Genomic DNA, 15,494 nt, shown 5'->3' with positions numbered 1-15,494 from the left:
ACCTCGGTACACGTGACAATAAACTAAACTGAACTGATCTAGAGTCACACAGCATAGAAACAGCCCCGACGTCACATTGAGTTCATGATAATAATCAGTCATTTAATAACTTACCCTTTAGGCTAATCCTACACCAATCTCATCTTTTTTTTCTGCACGTTCCCATCAACTACCCTCACCCATTAATTTCTACCACTCATCTATACCTGGAATGGGCACCGCTTATAAGAACTAGAGCGCAGACCGAACCTTGAAAACGACGCCAAAATCCTCTTGCATGCGGCTCAGTGAATTATTTCTGTACACTTGCCAATCGGAAATGTGCTTGGGTACGGAAATACTCGACTGGACTGTTCGTAAGAACATAATTTCACTGGGCGTTTGCACGTTGCACATGTGGCCAATAAAACCACCACTGAGTATAGAAGTTGGGATGTAATGTTATAATTGTACAAGGCATTGGTGAGACCAATTCTGCAGTATGGTGTACAATTTTGGTCGCCCAATTATAGGAAGGATGTCAACAAAATAGAGAGAGTACAGAGGAGATTTACTAGAATGTTGCCTGGGTTTCAGCAACTAAGTTACAGAGAAAGGTTGAATAAGTTAGGTCTTTATTCTTTGGAGCGCAGAAGGTTAAGGGGGGACTTGATAGAGGTCTTTAAAATGATGAGAGGGATAGACAGAGTTGACGTGGATAAGCTTTTCCCATTGAGAGTAGGGAAGATTCAAACAAGAGGACATGACAGAATTAAGGGACAGATGTTTAGGGGTAACATGAAGGGGAACTTCTTTACTCAGAGGGTGGTAGCTGTGTGGAATGAGCTTCCAGTGGAAGTGGTGGAGGCAGGTTCGATTTTATCATTTAAAAATAAATTGGATAGGTATATGGATGGGAAAGGAATGGAGGGTTATGGTCTGAGTGCAGGTAGATGGGACTAGGGGAAATAAGTGTTCGGCATGGACTTGTAGGGCCGAGATGGCCTGTTTCCGTGCTGTAATTGTTATATGGTTATATGAACCACCAACACACAATTAATGGACTAATGGACTAACCTGCAAGTTTTCCTGATGTAGGTGGAAACCAGAGAACCTGGAAACCCATGCATTCTCTGATCCAGATTAGGCCCGTTGTCAGGATCGAACCCGTGTCTCTGGAGCCACGAGGCAGCAAGTCTACAATCCTGCCTTCATTTATCAAATTGATTTCCTTGCATAATATGGTAGACTACTTCGTCACTGACAGCAAATATAGTATGGAGAATATTTTTTCAAGTGTTGCTGTTTGACACTTCCAGCAAAATGCACAAATTCACATAATTAATAACTGGATATTAAATCTCAGCATCCAGTTGGATATTAATGATGTACTCAAAACATATAATGATCCTGAAAGATTTGGTGATGTCTGCAGCAAGAACTTCCCTTTCCCCATGTCCTGCAGCGGTCCTGCACCAGTTCAATTAGATCCTGGACATCCATCAGTAGTGATGTCTTCATTGACTGGACCATTGACACTGAAGAAATCTCACCAACAGCAAAGCAGGGATCAAAACGCACCATCTTTTGCAGACCAAGATGTCCCATCAACACTGGTCCTACCTGCCTGCGTTTGGCCCATATCCCGCTAATCCATGGACCTGTCCAAGTGCTGTTATAGTGCCATCCTCAACTACCTCCTCTGGTGGCTCTTTCCATCTGCCCACCACACTCTGTGTGAAAACGTTGTCCCCTCAGGTTCCAATTCAATCTTTCCTCTCACCTTAAACCTGGTTCTTGATTCCCCTACTCTGGATATTCCCCTACATGGTGCATTCACCCTATCTATTCCTCTCCATGATTTTATACACCTCTATAAGATCACCCCTTATCCTCCTGCACTCCAAGGAATAAAGTCCTACCTGCTCACCTCCCTATGTCTCAGGCCTTCAAGTCCTGGCTATATCTTTATGTACAAAGATTTTCTTTGCAATCTTTCCACAATCCTCCCTGCAGCAGGGTGACCAAAACTGAACGCAACACTCAAACACAGCCTCGTCGACGTTTTGTGCAAATGGAACTTCAGTTTTAACCAGGTAGACACAGACAACCTGAAGTTGCTGCCAGATTCACAGTATCGTCACAGCTAGTAGCAAAAGTGTCACTGAGCATTGCATCCCATGCTTATTGAAATACCTGCAAATCACAGGAGAACCCATCCAAGTCCTAAAACAGGATGGAAATGGCATAAGCAGCATATGAACATGTGGAAATAGGGGGATGATACAAAGGACAGGTCTGCACACAGAATGAGAATGCTGAACTGGAAGAAGAGGCCCCACAACTACACAATGTTCAATGCCAGTTACTTGGCTATTTAGAACCCTACAAATTACAATCCTACAATTGTTTTTAGCAACCAACTGGGTTTGGGAGGAAGATCTCAATTTGAAAAGGTTAATGGCCAGGAACTGGGTTGTATTCATTTTATATATAGTCTGATTTCTTAAAAGTAATTGGCAATCTGGTGTTGAAGATGCCAGAATTATATCGACAAAATACTTCCAAGAACAAAATGAGTTTTTGCAATCTTCACATTTGTTTATGAAGCACAGTCTCAAAAGCTGGACTTGACAAGCAAGTCTTAAAATTAAGCTTTTGCTTTAGTTTAGAGATACAGCACGGAAACAGGCCCTTCGGCCCCCCGAGTCCGCACCGACCAGCGATCCCCGCACACTAACATTATCCCACACACACAAGGCTAAGAACAATGTGCACATCATCAAAGACCCATATCATCCTGGCCACATACTCATCTCACCACTGCCATCGGGAAGAAAATACAGGAGCCTGAGAACTGTAACGGCCAGGTTCAGGAACAGCTTCTTCCCTACAGCCATCAGGCTATTAAACACTATAACCTCATAAGCTGTGAACTACAATAGACTATTATTATTATTATTATTATTATTGCACTGTTATTGTTTGTTCTTTTTTTCTGAGTTTTTGTTATATTATTTATTATGATTACACATTCTGTTGTGCTGCAGCAAGTAATAATTTCATTGTTCTATCTGGGACATATGACAATAAAACACTCTTGATTATATCAAGCCAATTAATCTACTAACCTGTACATCATTGGAGTGTGGGAGAAAACCAAAGATCTCGGAAAAAACCCTCGTAGGTCAAGGGGAGAAAGAAAAACTCCACACAGACAAGCACCCGGAATCAGGATCGAACCCTGGTCTCCGCCGCTGCAAGTCCTGTAAGGCATCAACTCTACCGCTGCACCACCATGGTCATAGCCACAAGGAGCTGAAGGATAGCTTCTGGAAGCTTTTGAGTATTATTTTCTTTACATTCCCGATTACAATCTGAGCTAGTAAATATTATATACGTTATTTTAACATAACATCAATATATTTCCCCTAGAGCCTTGGAGTCATACAGTGTGGAAACGGGCCCTTCAGCCCAACCTGCCCACATTGACCAACATGTCCCATCTACACTAGCCCAATTGCCTGCGTTTGGCCCATATCCCTCTAAACCTGTCCTATCTGATTGCTTCTTAAACGCTGCTAAAGTCCCTGTCTCAACCATACTCTCCGGCAGCTCATGCCATTAACCCACCACCTTTTGCGTGAAAAGTTACCCCTCAGATTCCTATAAAATCTATCCCCTGATGAATATTTATCCCTCAGACAACACCATAAATATAATTAATTTGGTTATTATCACATTTCTGTTTATGTGATGGATATGCATAAATTAATTACTACCTCAGTGCCAACGGTTCCAAAAATTGTTTGGAATAAATATTGGGAGATCAATAAATTGTGAAATCCGGTGCAAACATGTTAGCGTTTTTTATTTCACTGTAACATTTTGAAGAAAATTGGCATTGTGGTTTTAGCGTGAATTCTATTACTTAGAGTGAGATTTAGTGTTTTGTTTGTGCCACTGATAAGACTCTGCAATAATTTGGAACACTTTGCTATCTAAGTGCATTTTGATTAAACTGCTTTAATTTCAGAACCATTATGTCAGAGTGTACGTTTATGCTCCAGGCTACTTAGACATTCCTGAAGGGTACTATTGACAACTTTCATGTGAAAGTAAATGTTTTCCTCCTGAGAGATGATAGCCATATTTTATTACCGCTTAAATAAGCAGTTTTTTTTTGTGCTGGGCTGTAGGAATAGTCAGTCTTTGATTAACGGCACAACCCTTGATTACATTTTTGTTGCCGTTCTCCCCGAGGAATTATTTTTTTTGCTTTCTTCTGGATTATTCTGCCTGTTTTTATCCAACTACCTATTTCTTTCTGCTGTTCTGCAAATTCCTCCACCCACATGCTCGGTGACGCACGGGGCGAGTTGCTGCCTTACAGCGTCAGAAATCCAGATTTCATCCTTGAATCTCGGTTCTTTCTGAACGGAGTTTGCACGTTCTCACTTTGACCTTGTGGGTTTTCTCCAGGTGCTCCGATTTCCTCTCAAGGCCAATCAAAGTCCTTGAGAGGAACCTCCTAAGACATGCAGGTTTGTCAGTTAGTAATTGGTAATATTTGATGAATTGTCCTTAGTGTGTAGGATAGTGCTAGTGTACTCGGACTCGGTTGTCCAAATGGCCTGTTTCCACACTGGCAGTCTAAACTAAACTAAACACGCGTGAAACAGTTTCGGATGAACCTATCATAGAAACATAAAAAATAGTAGACCATTTGGCCCTTCGAGCCGGCACCGCCATTCAATATGATCATGGCTGATCATCCAAAATCAGTTTCTCCAGCTTTTTTGTGTACATCCAAAATCAGCGCCCAGTTCCTGTTTTTCCCCATATCCCTTGATTCCGTTAGCACTAAGAGCTAAAACTAGCTCTCTCTTGAAAACATCAAGTGAATTGGCCTCCACTGCATTCTGTGGCAGAGAATTCCACAGATTCACAACTCTCTGGGTGAAGAAGTTTTTCCTCATCTCAGTCCTAAATGGCCAACCCCTTCTTCTTAAACTGTGACCCCTAGTTCTGGACTCCCCCAACATCGGGAACATTTTTCCTGCATCTAGCCTGTCCAATCCCTTAAGAATTTTATATGTTTTTATAAGATATCCTCTCATCCTTCTAAATTCCATGAATACGAGCCCAGTTGACCCATTCTTTCATCATATGTCAGTCCCACCATCCTAATCTGACACCATTCAGATAATAATCTGCCTTCTTGTTCTTGCCACCAAAGTGGATAACCTCACATTTATCCACATTATACTGCATCAGCCCACTCACCCAACCTATCCAAGTCACCCTGCACCTCATAGCTCACACAGCCGCCCAGCTTTGCGTCATCTGCAAATTTGGAGATGTTACATTTAATTCCTTCATCTAAATCATTAATATATATTGTAAATAATTGGGGTCCCAGCACTGAGCCCTGCGGCACCCCACTAATCACTGCCTGGCATTCTGAAAAGAACCCGTTAATTCCTACTCTTTCCTTCCTGTCTGTCAACCAGTTCTCTATCCATGTCAATACCCTATCCCCAATGCCATATGCTCTAATTTTGCACACTAGACTCTTGTGTGGGACCTTGTCAAGGGCTTTTTGAATGTCCAGATACACCTCTGGCTCTCCCTTATCCATTCTAGTTGTTACATCTTCAAAAATTCCAGACGATTAGTCAAGCATGATTTCCCCTTCATAAATCCATGCTGACTTTGACCGATCCTGTCGCTGCTTCCCAAATGCAGTCCAATCCAATCAATAACCTGCTGCTGGCAAACCAAGCAAAGCTGAACATGGGCTCTCAAAGCTCATCAGTCACCCGAGACATGGAGTGAATAAATGTTACCACTGATCACCCAAGACACCATCGAAAGGAGAAGTTAGCAGAACTCATGAAAGTCCAAATTCAGTGAGAAATTGCTATCACACACAGTCTCTTGGCCCAGGGCAGGTGAATCGAGGACCAGAGGACATAGGTTTAAGGTGAAGGGGGAAAGATTTAATAGGAATCTGAGGGGTAACCTTTTCACACTAAATGCAGTGGGCGTATGGAGCGAGCTGCCAGAGGAGGTAGTTGCGGCAGGGACTACCGCACATTTAAGAAACAATTAGACAGGTACATGGATAGAACAGGTTTAGAGGGATATTGACAAAAACACAGGCAGGTGGGACTCGTGTAGATGGGGCATGTTGGGCGGAGTGGGCAAGTTGATCGAAGGGCCTGTTCCATACTATATGGCTCTATGACACTGTGATACTTTCCATAATGCCCAAGGGCTAAACTATCTTCAAAGTTATAATGTAGGAAACCGAGCAGCAAACTTGCAGTTAACAAACTCTCGCAAAGAGCAGCGTGACACTAACCCAGATCAAATGTCTTAGCCATGTCGAATGCGGGCTAATCATTGCCCAGGACATTTGAGCTAATTCCTCTGTCCTTCTGTCTGTCAAGTCTGAGTTGGATGATCAGCCATGATCATATTGAATGGCGGTGCAGGCTCGAAGGGCCAAATGGCTTACTCCTGCACCTATTTTCTACGTTTCTATGTTTCTTGGATAATTTCCTAAGCAATAAAGTCAGCTTCATCGGAAAACCAGCAACTTTTACAATGTACCATTTCCTGACGAATACAGGAGGTGTTGGCCTGGACATATAGCTCAAGGAACAGTGTGGCACATGACCCTTCGGCCCACCATGTCCATGCCAAACATGACGCCAGCTTAAATTAATCTCCTCGGCACACAGTCCATGTCCCTCCACTTCCTCCATCGAAAAGCCTCTTAAATGTCACTATCATGTCTGCCTCCACCATCACCCCTGGCAGTGGTTTCCAGGCACCAACCACTGTATGTATGAAAAAACTTGCCCCGCACATCTCCTTTAGACTTTGCCCCTTTCACCTTAACGTTTTGCCCTCTGGTCTTTGACATTTTCACCCTGGGAGAAAGGATGTAACTGTCTAAGTGTTGGCGCGGTGGCGCAGCAGTAGAATTACTGCCTCACAGCGCCAGAGACCCGTTTGATCCTGACTACAGGTGCTGTCTGTGCGGAGTTTGTACTGTACGTTCCCCTCGTGACTGCGTGGGTTTTCTCCGGGTGCTCTGGTTTCTTCCCACACTCCAAAGACGTACTGGTTTGTAGGCTAATTGGCTTGGTAAAAATTGCAAATTCTCCCATGTCTGTAGGATTCTTAATGTGGGTGGATCGCTGGTCGGCGTTGGCTCAGTGGGCCGAAGGGCCTGGTTCCATGCTGTATCTCTGAAACTAAAACCTCTCATAGGAATGGAATAAAATTTGCCTTCATTCAACATTTTCCACGACTCTTTCAAACATACACAGATTTTCAAATATACACAGATTCGATGGTCATTGATAGAAAACAGCTGCATTTCTTCCCTTAAGAGAAGACTACATAGTTCACTAAGTGAACTAGAGAGGATTTTGCAATTTCTGTTGATACGCTTGTTTCTTTGCCCTCTAATTATTTAACAATGAAGGGGCTGAAACAGTCCAATGTCTGACGCTATATTAGACCTCTGTAGGACCAATGTTAGATATACTTGTGCTGGTGCCGCTAATGACTGCATTAACCTTGTGCCTCTGCCATTGTTGAAGATCTCTGCATGGATGCATTGTCAACACTGCGGCGGTGTCGAGTTGCAGGTTTCAAAGCAGTTCACCCTCTGGGTCATGGCTAGACTGTTTTGTGTTGCATCAGTTTTCATGGCACTGCCTTAGTGCTGCACCCAGTTCGTGGCTATATCTCTTGGCTGCTAAGCCAGTAACTTCAATTGATGATCCAGATTAAAACGGGCCAAAATGCCAAGGTATTAGGAAATTTAAATATAATGAATTTGTAATCTGGAATTTAAGAAAAAGAAACAAGCACCTGTAATGTTTACAATGAAACTACACTGGTAACGGGGGAGGTCTGAAAGAATTATTGGGAGGAGAGGGTTGTTAAGCTTAGTTTAGAGATATAGCATGGAAACAGGCCCTTCTGCCCAGCGACTCCACATCGACTATCAATCACCCATTCACATTAATTCTATGTTATCCCACTTTCTCAACCACTCCCTGCACACTAATGCCCCTGTCCCACTTAGGAAATCTGGACGGAAACCTCTGGAGACTTTGCGCCCCACCAAGGTTTCCGTGCGGTTCCCGGAGGTTTTTGTCGGTCTCCCTTCCTGCTTCCACTACCTGCAACCGCCGGCAACCTCCGGGAACCGCACAGAAACTTTGGTTGGGGCGCAAAGTCTCCAGAAGTTTCCGTTCAGGTTTTCTAAGTGGGACAGGGGCTTCAGGGTAAAGTTACAGAGGGCCAATTAACCTGCAAGCCCACATGCCTTTGGGATGTGGGAGGAAACCAGAGCACCCGGAGGAAACCCACGCTATCCAAAACTCCACACAGACAGCACGTGTGGTCATAACGGAAACCAGGTCTCTGGAGTCGTGGGGCAATAACTCGACCAGTTGTCCCAAAATGAGCTGCTCAAAAAATTAGATTGATTTCCTTTGGCATTTAAGGGAATGAGAGGTGATCTTATTGAAAGGTATTAAATCCTTTGGGGTAATGACACAGAAGATATTTGGTGGCTTCAACTGGTCAGATAATCTCAAAGAAGGGGGCACGGTGACAAGCTTAGCGGGGCATTCATGCAAAACGGCAAAGTGCAAAGGAAGAACTTTGTGCTGAGAGTGATGGTGAATCTTGGAATTCTCTGCCGCAGAGGGTTGTGGATCATCAAGGGGAACTTGAAAGGGGAGAGTGAAAGATTAGAAATCTGAGTTCCTCGGGGAAAGGGAGCTGATGGGGTGAGGCCCGGCTATTGCATGATCATTGCTGTTCCTGCCTTTCAATATGATCACCATTTATCATATTGAATGGATTGCGGGGCCAAGTGGCTTACGCATGGAGTGATACAGTACAGAAACAGGCCCTTTGGCACAACTTCCCCGTCTACATTAGTCCCACCTGTCTAAATTTGCCCCATCTTGCTCGCCACCTTTCCTATCTAGGTATATGTCCAATTGTCCTTTAGATGTTATAGTACCTGCCGTCTACGTGAAAAGAGTTTTGGGCAACAAGGTGGCGCAGCGGTAGAGTTGCTGCCTTACAGCGTTTGCAGCTCCTGAAACCTGGGTTCGATCCTGACCATGGGTGCTGTCTGTACTGAGTTTGTACGTTCTCCTCTTGACCTCGTGGGTTTTTTCCGCGACCTTCGGTTTCCGCCCACACTCCAAAGACGTACCGGTTTGTAGGTTAATTGTCTTGGTATAAGTGTAAATTGTCCCTAGTGTGTGTAGAGATAGTGTTAATGTGCGGGGATCGCTGGCCAGTACGGGCTCGGTGGGCCGAAGGCCCTGTTTCCGCGCTGTATCTCTAAACTAAAAAAAATTAAAGTTGTCCCTCAAGTTCCTATTAAATCTTTTCCCTCTCACCCTAAACCTACGTCCTCTGGTGATAGACCCAAAATGCTGGAGCAACACAGAGGCGATAGGCAGCATCACTGGAGAAAAGGGAATAGGTGGCGTTTCAGGTAGAGACGGTGTAATCCAGCAACTGCAGTTCCTTCCTACACAATATATTCTCTGGTTCTCGATTCCCCAACTCTGGGTAAAAGAGTAAAAGGCTCCACTGTTTCCTTACAATATCATATTGTCCTTCCGGGCTTGTGGCAAAAACCTCAGTGGTTCACTGAAGCCCAATAGAACCTGCAGCCCAAATTCATTCGGAACCCTGTGACCCCCAGACCCATAGCAATATGGTGGACTCTTATCTATACCATGTGGGAGATTGCAACCTTCACGTGGTCCCTGGTCCCTGTTTCGACGAATGCAATCAACCTGGCGTTGCACAATCAAATAGAACAAGTTGTCCTACAACTTTAGGCTGTGCACGCCATATGCAAGAAGAAGTTCTATATCATAAAATGGCCCAGAAAAACTTCCAGTTCAAGGGCAAGAAATGACTTTGCCTATGAATAAATGAATGCTCTTAAGACAGTGGAATTGATTGTAGACTTTAGGAGATCTCCCCCTCCTCTCCCCCCACTCACCATCAACAACACCACAGTCACATCTCTAGAGTCATTTAAGTTCCTTGGAACCATCATCTCCAAAGGACCTTAAATGGGCCACCGTCGACTCCACCATCAAAAAGGCCCAACAGAGGATGTACATCCTGCGGCAGCTGAGGAAACACAATCTGCCACAGGCAATGATGGTCCAGTTTATACGACCATCATAGAGTCTTGTCCTCGCCTTCTCCACCATGGTCTGGTTTGGCTCAGCCACCGAGCATGGCATCCGGAGGCTGCTGCAAATCGTTCGATCAGCAGAGGAGGTTGTTGGCTGCAACCTTCCCCCCATCGATGAACTGTACACTGCGAGGGCCAGGAAGCGAGTGGGTAAGATCAACTCTGACCCCTCTCACCCTGGCCACAAACTCTTTGAAGCGCTTCCCTCTGCAAGGCGACCCAGACTGTCAAAACCGCCACAGCCAGACATAAAAACAGCTTTTTTCCACGAGCAGTAGCTCGTGGAAAATGTTTTAATATAATGTTTTATTCTTTATTGTTTACAGTTTGCTTGCGAGCAAAGCACCAAGGCAAATTCCTTGCATGTATACACACTTGGCTAATAAAATGTATTCAATTCAATTCAATTCAATTCAATAACTGCAGGATCAGTGCCAGATCTGCTTCTGTGTCAGAACTGTACCAATGCCAAGTCAGGCAGTTACTTTAATCAAAAAGCAAAAAAAAACTCCAAGTGGTGGAAATCTGAAAAAGGTATAGAAAATGACCAGAAGGTCAGACAGCATCTGTGGAGAGGAAAACGTGTATAAAATTATGAGGCATAGTAGGCAGTCAGAACCTATTTCCTAGAATGGATATATGAAATACTCAAGGGTAAAGGTGAGAGGGGCAAAGTTTAAAAGAGATGTGTGCGGCAAGTTTTTATTTACACAGAGGGTGGTGAGTAGCTGGATTGCCCTGTGGGGGTGGTTGGAGGCTGATAACATAGTGGCATTTAAGACATTTTCGATAAATACATAGATGTGCATGGAATGGAGGGATATTGATCATGTGCAGGCAGATAAGACTTGATCTTGGCATCATGTTTGACACACACATTGTGGGCCAAAGGGCCTGTACTGTACTGTACTGTTCTAAGTTCTATGTTACAGAACTTTCTTTGGGAAACTTTGGTTGTCCTGAGACGTTAACTGCTTCTTGCTCCATAGATGCTGTCTATGTGGAATTTCCAATATTTCAGATTCCCCTCCCCCCCAATGGTATCGGAGGTGAATACTGATGATGCAGGATTTATCGGCATAACTAGGAAGGCTGTGCATAAGATTGAAGTGGGCAGGGTGACAGAATTAGCAAACCAGCAAAACTATAAAATCAATATCCCTCTCAATCAAAAGACTGCAGATGCCGTGAATTTAAAAATGGAACAAAGGTTGGAACAACTCAGCAGGTCAGTCAGCACCTGTGGGGGGGGGGAGAGAGAGAGTGGATCATTCTTGTCAATTGAAACAATAACTCTTTCTCTTTCTCTGAGAAAACCGGGTGAGTTTTCCCCTGCATGTTCTGTCTGTACATCAATATTGTACCCGAGGCAGAGGGAATACCCAGTGTTGTCACCACCAGTGCCTCTACTGTGTGTGAACAGAATCATCCGCACCGAACCGTGACCTTGTTGTTTTAGAAATCCGGTGGCGTCTATGCAGAAGGGGGGGGGGGGGGAGGGGGGGGGGGGGGGGGGGGGGGGGGGGGAAGGGACGCTTTGGGGGAAACTGGGGAAACCTGCCCTGCCCTGCCCTGCCCTGCACCAAACGGCGGAGGATGGATTGTCCCAGTAGAGTACTATTCCCTTTGCACGGATGGTACCGGCTGCAGCCCAGATCCACATCGTCCCACACGGGGGATGGGAGCGACTACCTGCCTCCATAAACACCTCACCTGCCGTCTGCTGCGAGGTTTTACGGAGGCAGGTAATATCAGCGTTAATATCATCCCATCGCCGAGGTACAAGGTCTGAAACCTAACACCAAATACATGTCTACAATGAACCGCAACGTACAGTATTAGTTGGATATTCATCTCCAAGCTTATTTTTCTAAGACTCCCACATTATGAATGGAAAGACAGCGACATGTATACATAATTTGACCATTTTACCAAATCGCACACTCTATAAAACAAGTTAGCATCCTCTGGTCTGACTCGTTTAAGTTTTACAGCGAGGATGGGAATCTCCTCTTGTGGGTGGTTGACATAAATATCAATTTATCTGCAAGGGGCCAGAGTAAAATACGAGCTAGATGGCCAGAGGCACCTGTCAACTCACCGCAATAAACACGATGGCAGCATCTCCTACTTCACAGCGGGCTGGGACACGGGCAAGACGGTCGGTCGGCCGGGAGGGGAAAGAGGGGGGAGTGGGCAAAGGAAAGATGTGACCCCGTTAAATCGAGCGAGAGAGCCGGGTCCCGGGAGCGTAACTGAGCGGAGCGGACAGCGCTGGCTAACTCTCCTCTCCTCTCCTCTCCTCGCCGCCGCTGCGAGGAACAGCCAGAAGGTGGGAGGAGGTGGGAGGAGGAGCGAGGGGGAGGAGGAGGCAGGGAGCAGGGAGCAGAGGATTTGCCGTCTCTCTGCAAACGATCCGGGAAGATAAATCGGAAATCTAGGACGATGTTTGTGTGTGTGTGTGTGTGTCTGGCGAAGCGCGTTGACACACCTCGAGTGATGGTGAAGAGAGGCACAGAAAATGCTGGAGTCACTCAGCGGGACAGGCAGCATCTCTGGAGACAAGGAATGGGTCGGGACTGAGGGTCAGGGGAGAGAGAGAGGGGGAGACACAGAGATAAGGAAGGGTAGGTGTGAGTATGAGACGGGTTTAACTCCTTCCGAGCAAGGAAGAAATGGTGCAATATCATTTATTGTGTAGGAAGGAACTGCAGATGCTGGTTTACACAGACGGTTGACTCCAAATGCTGGAGTAACTCAGTGGGACAGGCAGCGTGTCTGGAGAGGTACTGGGTTAACCCAGCCGGAGTGTTGAGACCCTTCTTTAGTCTGAAGAAGGGTCTCGACCCGAATCGTCACCCGTTCCTTCTCTCCAGAGATGCTGCCTGTCCCACTGAGTTACTCCAGCATGTTGAGTCAACCTTCAATATCATTTCTTCCCATCTAGAGTGGAGGGGGGGGGGTTACTGTGTGTTTCTCCCTGGTTACGGAATGGTGAGGGTCAGTGCCCACTTTGGCCCAGAGCACCGGCGGCGCACCGCATTGCCAATGCAGTTTGTCCTGTTCAACGCTGAACCAGCAACGTGCGCCTCGCTAGCGCTGCTAGACAGAAAAGGGAGCAGTCTTTCATAATCTGTATCCACCAACAGCAAAATTACAATCTGCAGCATTTTTGGAAATCTGAAATAAAAACCAGATTACGCAGCAGGTCAGGCTGCATCGTCTGAAGAAAGGTCTCGACCTGGAACTTCATCTATTCATATAACCATATAACAATTACAGCACGGAAACAGGCCATCTCGGTCCTTCTAGTCCGTGCCGAACACTTATTCTCCCCCAGTCCCATCTACCTGCACTCAGACCATAACCCTCCATTCCTTTCCCGTCCATATACCTATCCATTTTATTTTTAAATGATAAAATCGAACCTGCCTCCATGGTTCTAGGATCTCTGATGGTCAGCATGGACTCAGTGGGGCTGAAGGGTCTGTTTCCGTGCAGAGTGGCTCTATGATGACAAGTGGTCATTTTATGACAAGCAATGGGAAAGAGGATTAATAATGTTTAAGAAGGAACTGCAGGTGATGGAAAATGGAAGGTAGACAAAAATGCTGGAGAAACTCAGCGGGTGAGGCAGCATCAATGGAGCGAAGGAAATAGTCAACGTCTCGACCCGAAACGTTGCCTATTGCCTTCGCTCCACAGATGCTGCCTCACCCGCTGAGTTTCTCCAGCATTTTTGTCTACCAAGAGGATTAATAACATGGGTTTTAAGGAGCATCTGCAAAGTTGAAGAAGGGTTAGAGGGGAATGAGATTTGGGGATGGAATTTCAGAGTTTAGGACCTTTGGGGATCTGAAGACGGAGCACAAAAGACAATCTAGGGGTGATTGTGCAGTTATATTTGGAAGAACTCTTGGAGAATGCTAAGCGTTGGAGGAGACCACTGGGAAGGGATATGGCCATGAATGATTTGAAAATACGTATTAGAATGGTACAGCTGGGACTGGAAATGTAAGCACCTTGTGAATCACTGACCATAGAACACATAACAGGCCGTCTTGGCCCACAATGTCCATGTCAAACATGATGCCAAGTTAAACAAATCTCCTCTGCCTGCAGATCAGTTCAGTTTTACCGAGGTACAGGGAACAGGTTTTGTTGTGTGCTAACCAGTCAGCAGAAAGACCAAACATGATTATATTCGAGCCATATACAGTATGTGGATACATGATGAGTGAATAACGTTTAGTGCAAGGTAATGCCAGCAACGTCCGATCAAGAATAGCCCAAGGGTCACCAATGAGGTAGATAGTAGTTCAGGACTGCTCGCTGGTTAGGGTAGGATGAGTCAGTTGCCTGATCACAGCTGGGAAGAAACTGCCACTGATGATCCATATAACTAGATTATAGAACATTGAACACAGGCCCATCGGCTCATAATGTCTGAACTGAACATAATGCCAAGACCAACTTATCTGCCTGCAGATAATCCATATCCCTCCATTCCCTGCATGTCCATGTGCCTATCCACAAGGCTCTTGTGCCTCCACCACATTCCAGGCACTCACCACTCTCTGCTTAAAATACTTGCCCTGCATATCTCATTTAAACATTGCCCCTCCAACCTCCGAGCAACGCTTTGATATTTCCACCCTGGGAAAAGGCTCTGACCATCTACCCTATCTATCCCCCTCATAATTTCATATCAGGTCTCCATTCAGCCACTGGATGGTTTATATAGTAGTGAAAACATGTTGACCAGTGTCTCAAGTTCTGAAGTCTGAAGAAGGGCCTGACCCACAACATCACCCAAGGAACACAAAAGTGCTGGAGAAACTCAGCGGGTGCAGCAGCATCCATGGAGCGAAGGAAATAGGCAACCTTTTGGGCCGAAACCCTTCTTCAGAAATTCTTTTCTCAGGATGCTGCCTGACCCACTGAATTACTCCAGCACTTTCTGTCTACCTTTGGTATAAACCAGCACCTGCAGTTCTTTGTTTCCTCCCTCAAATTAATTTCATGGGTTCAATGAATTTTGGAGGAAGAGTGCCATTCCCTAACATTATTATAAAAGCTCTGGTGTTGCTACCTAAAGGATTGCAGTTCTCAGCAGAAATGTCTTACAACTAAAAGCAGAGAGAGGAAATCTCTCATTGATGTCCAGATGACAAATCCTGTTGTAAATTCAGCAAATGTGAACAGCGTAGGAAGAGAGAGTGAGCTTACAATGGCCACAAAGGGGCAA

At 45.3% G+C, this 15,494-nt stretch overlaps 1 protein-coding gene across 1 annotated transcript in view; it reads right to left on the bottom strand.

Annotated features, from left to right (window-relative positions):
- LOC129712759 (synaptic vesicle glycoprotein 2B-like) overlaps positions 1-12,731 on the bottom strand; it is a 135,232-nt gene extending 122,501 nt beyond the window's left edge. Inside the window, exon 1 of the mRNA XM_055661469.1 lies at positions 12,348-12,731. The gene's annotated coding sequence lies outside the window, so the exon portion shown is untranslated. The remainder of the gene's footprint in view (positions 1-12,347) is intronic.
- Positions 12,732-15,494: the final 2,763 nt, after the last annotated feature.

This window comes from Leucoraja erinacea, chromosome 33, assembly GCF_028641065.1.
Source record: "Leucoraja erinacea ecotype New England chromosome 33, Leri_hhj_1, whole genome shotgun sequence".
Taxonomy (NCBI): domain Eukaryota; kingdom Metazoa; phylum Chordata; class Chondrichthyes; order Rajiformes; family Rajidae; genus Leucoraja; species Leucoraja erinaceus.
The sequence above is the reverse complement of the archived record's forward strand: the minus strand, read 5'-3'. Positions and strand labels throughout refer to the sequence as shown.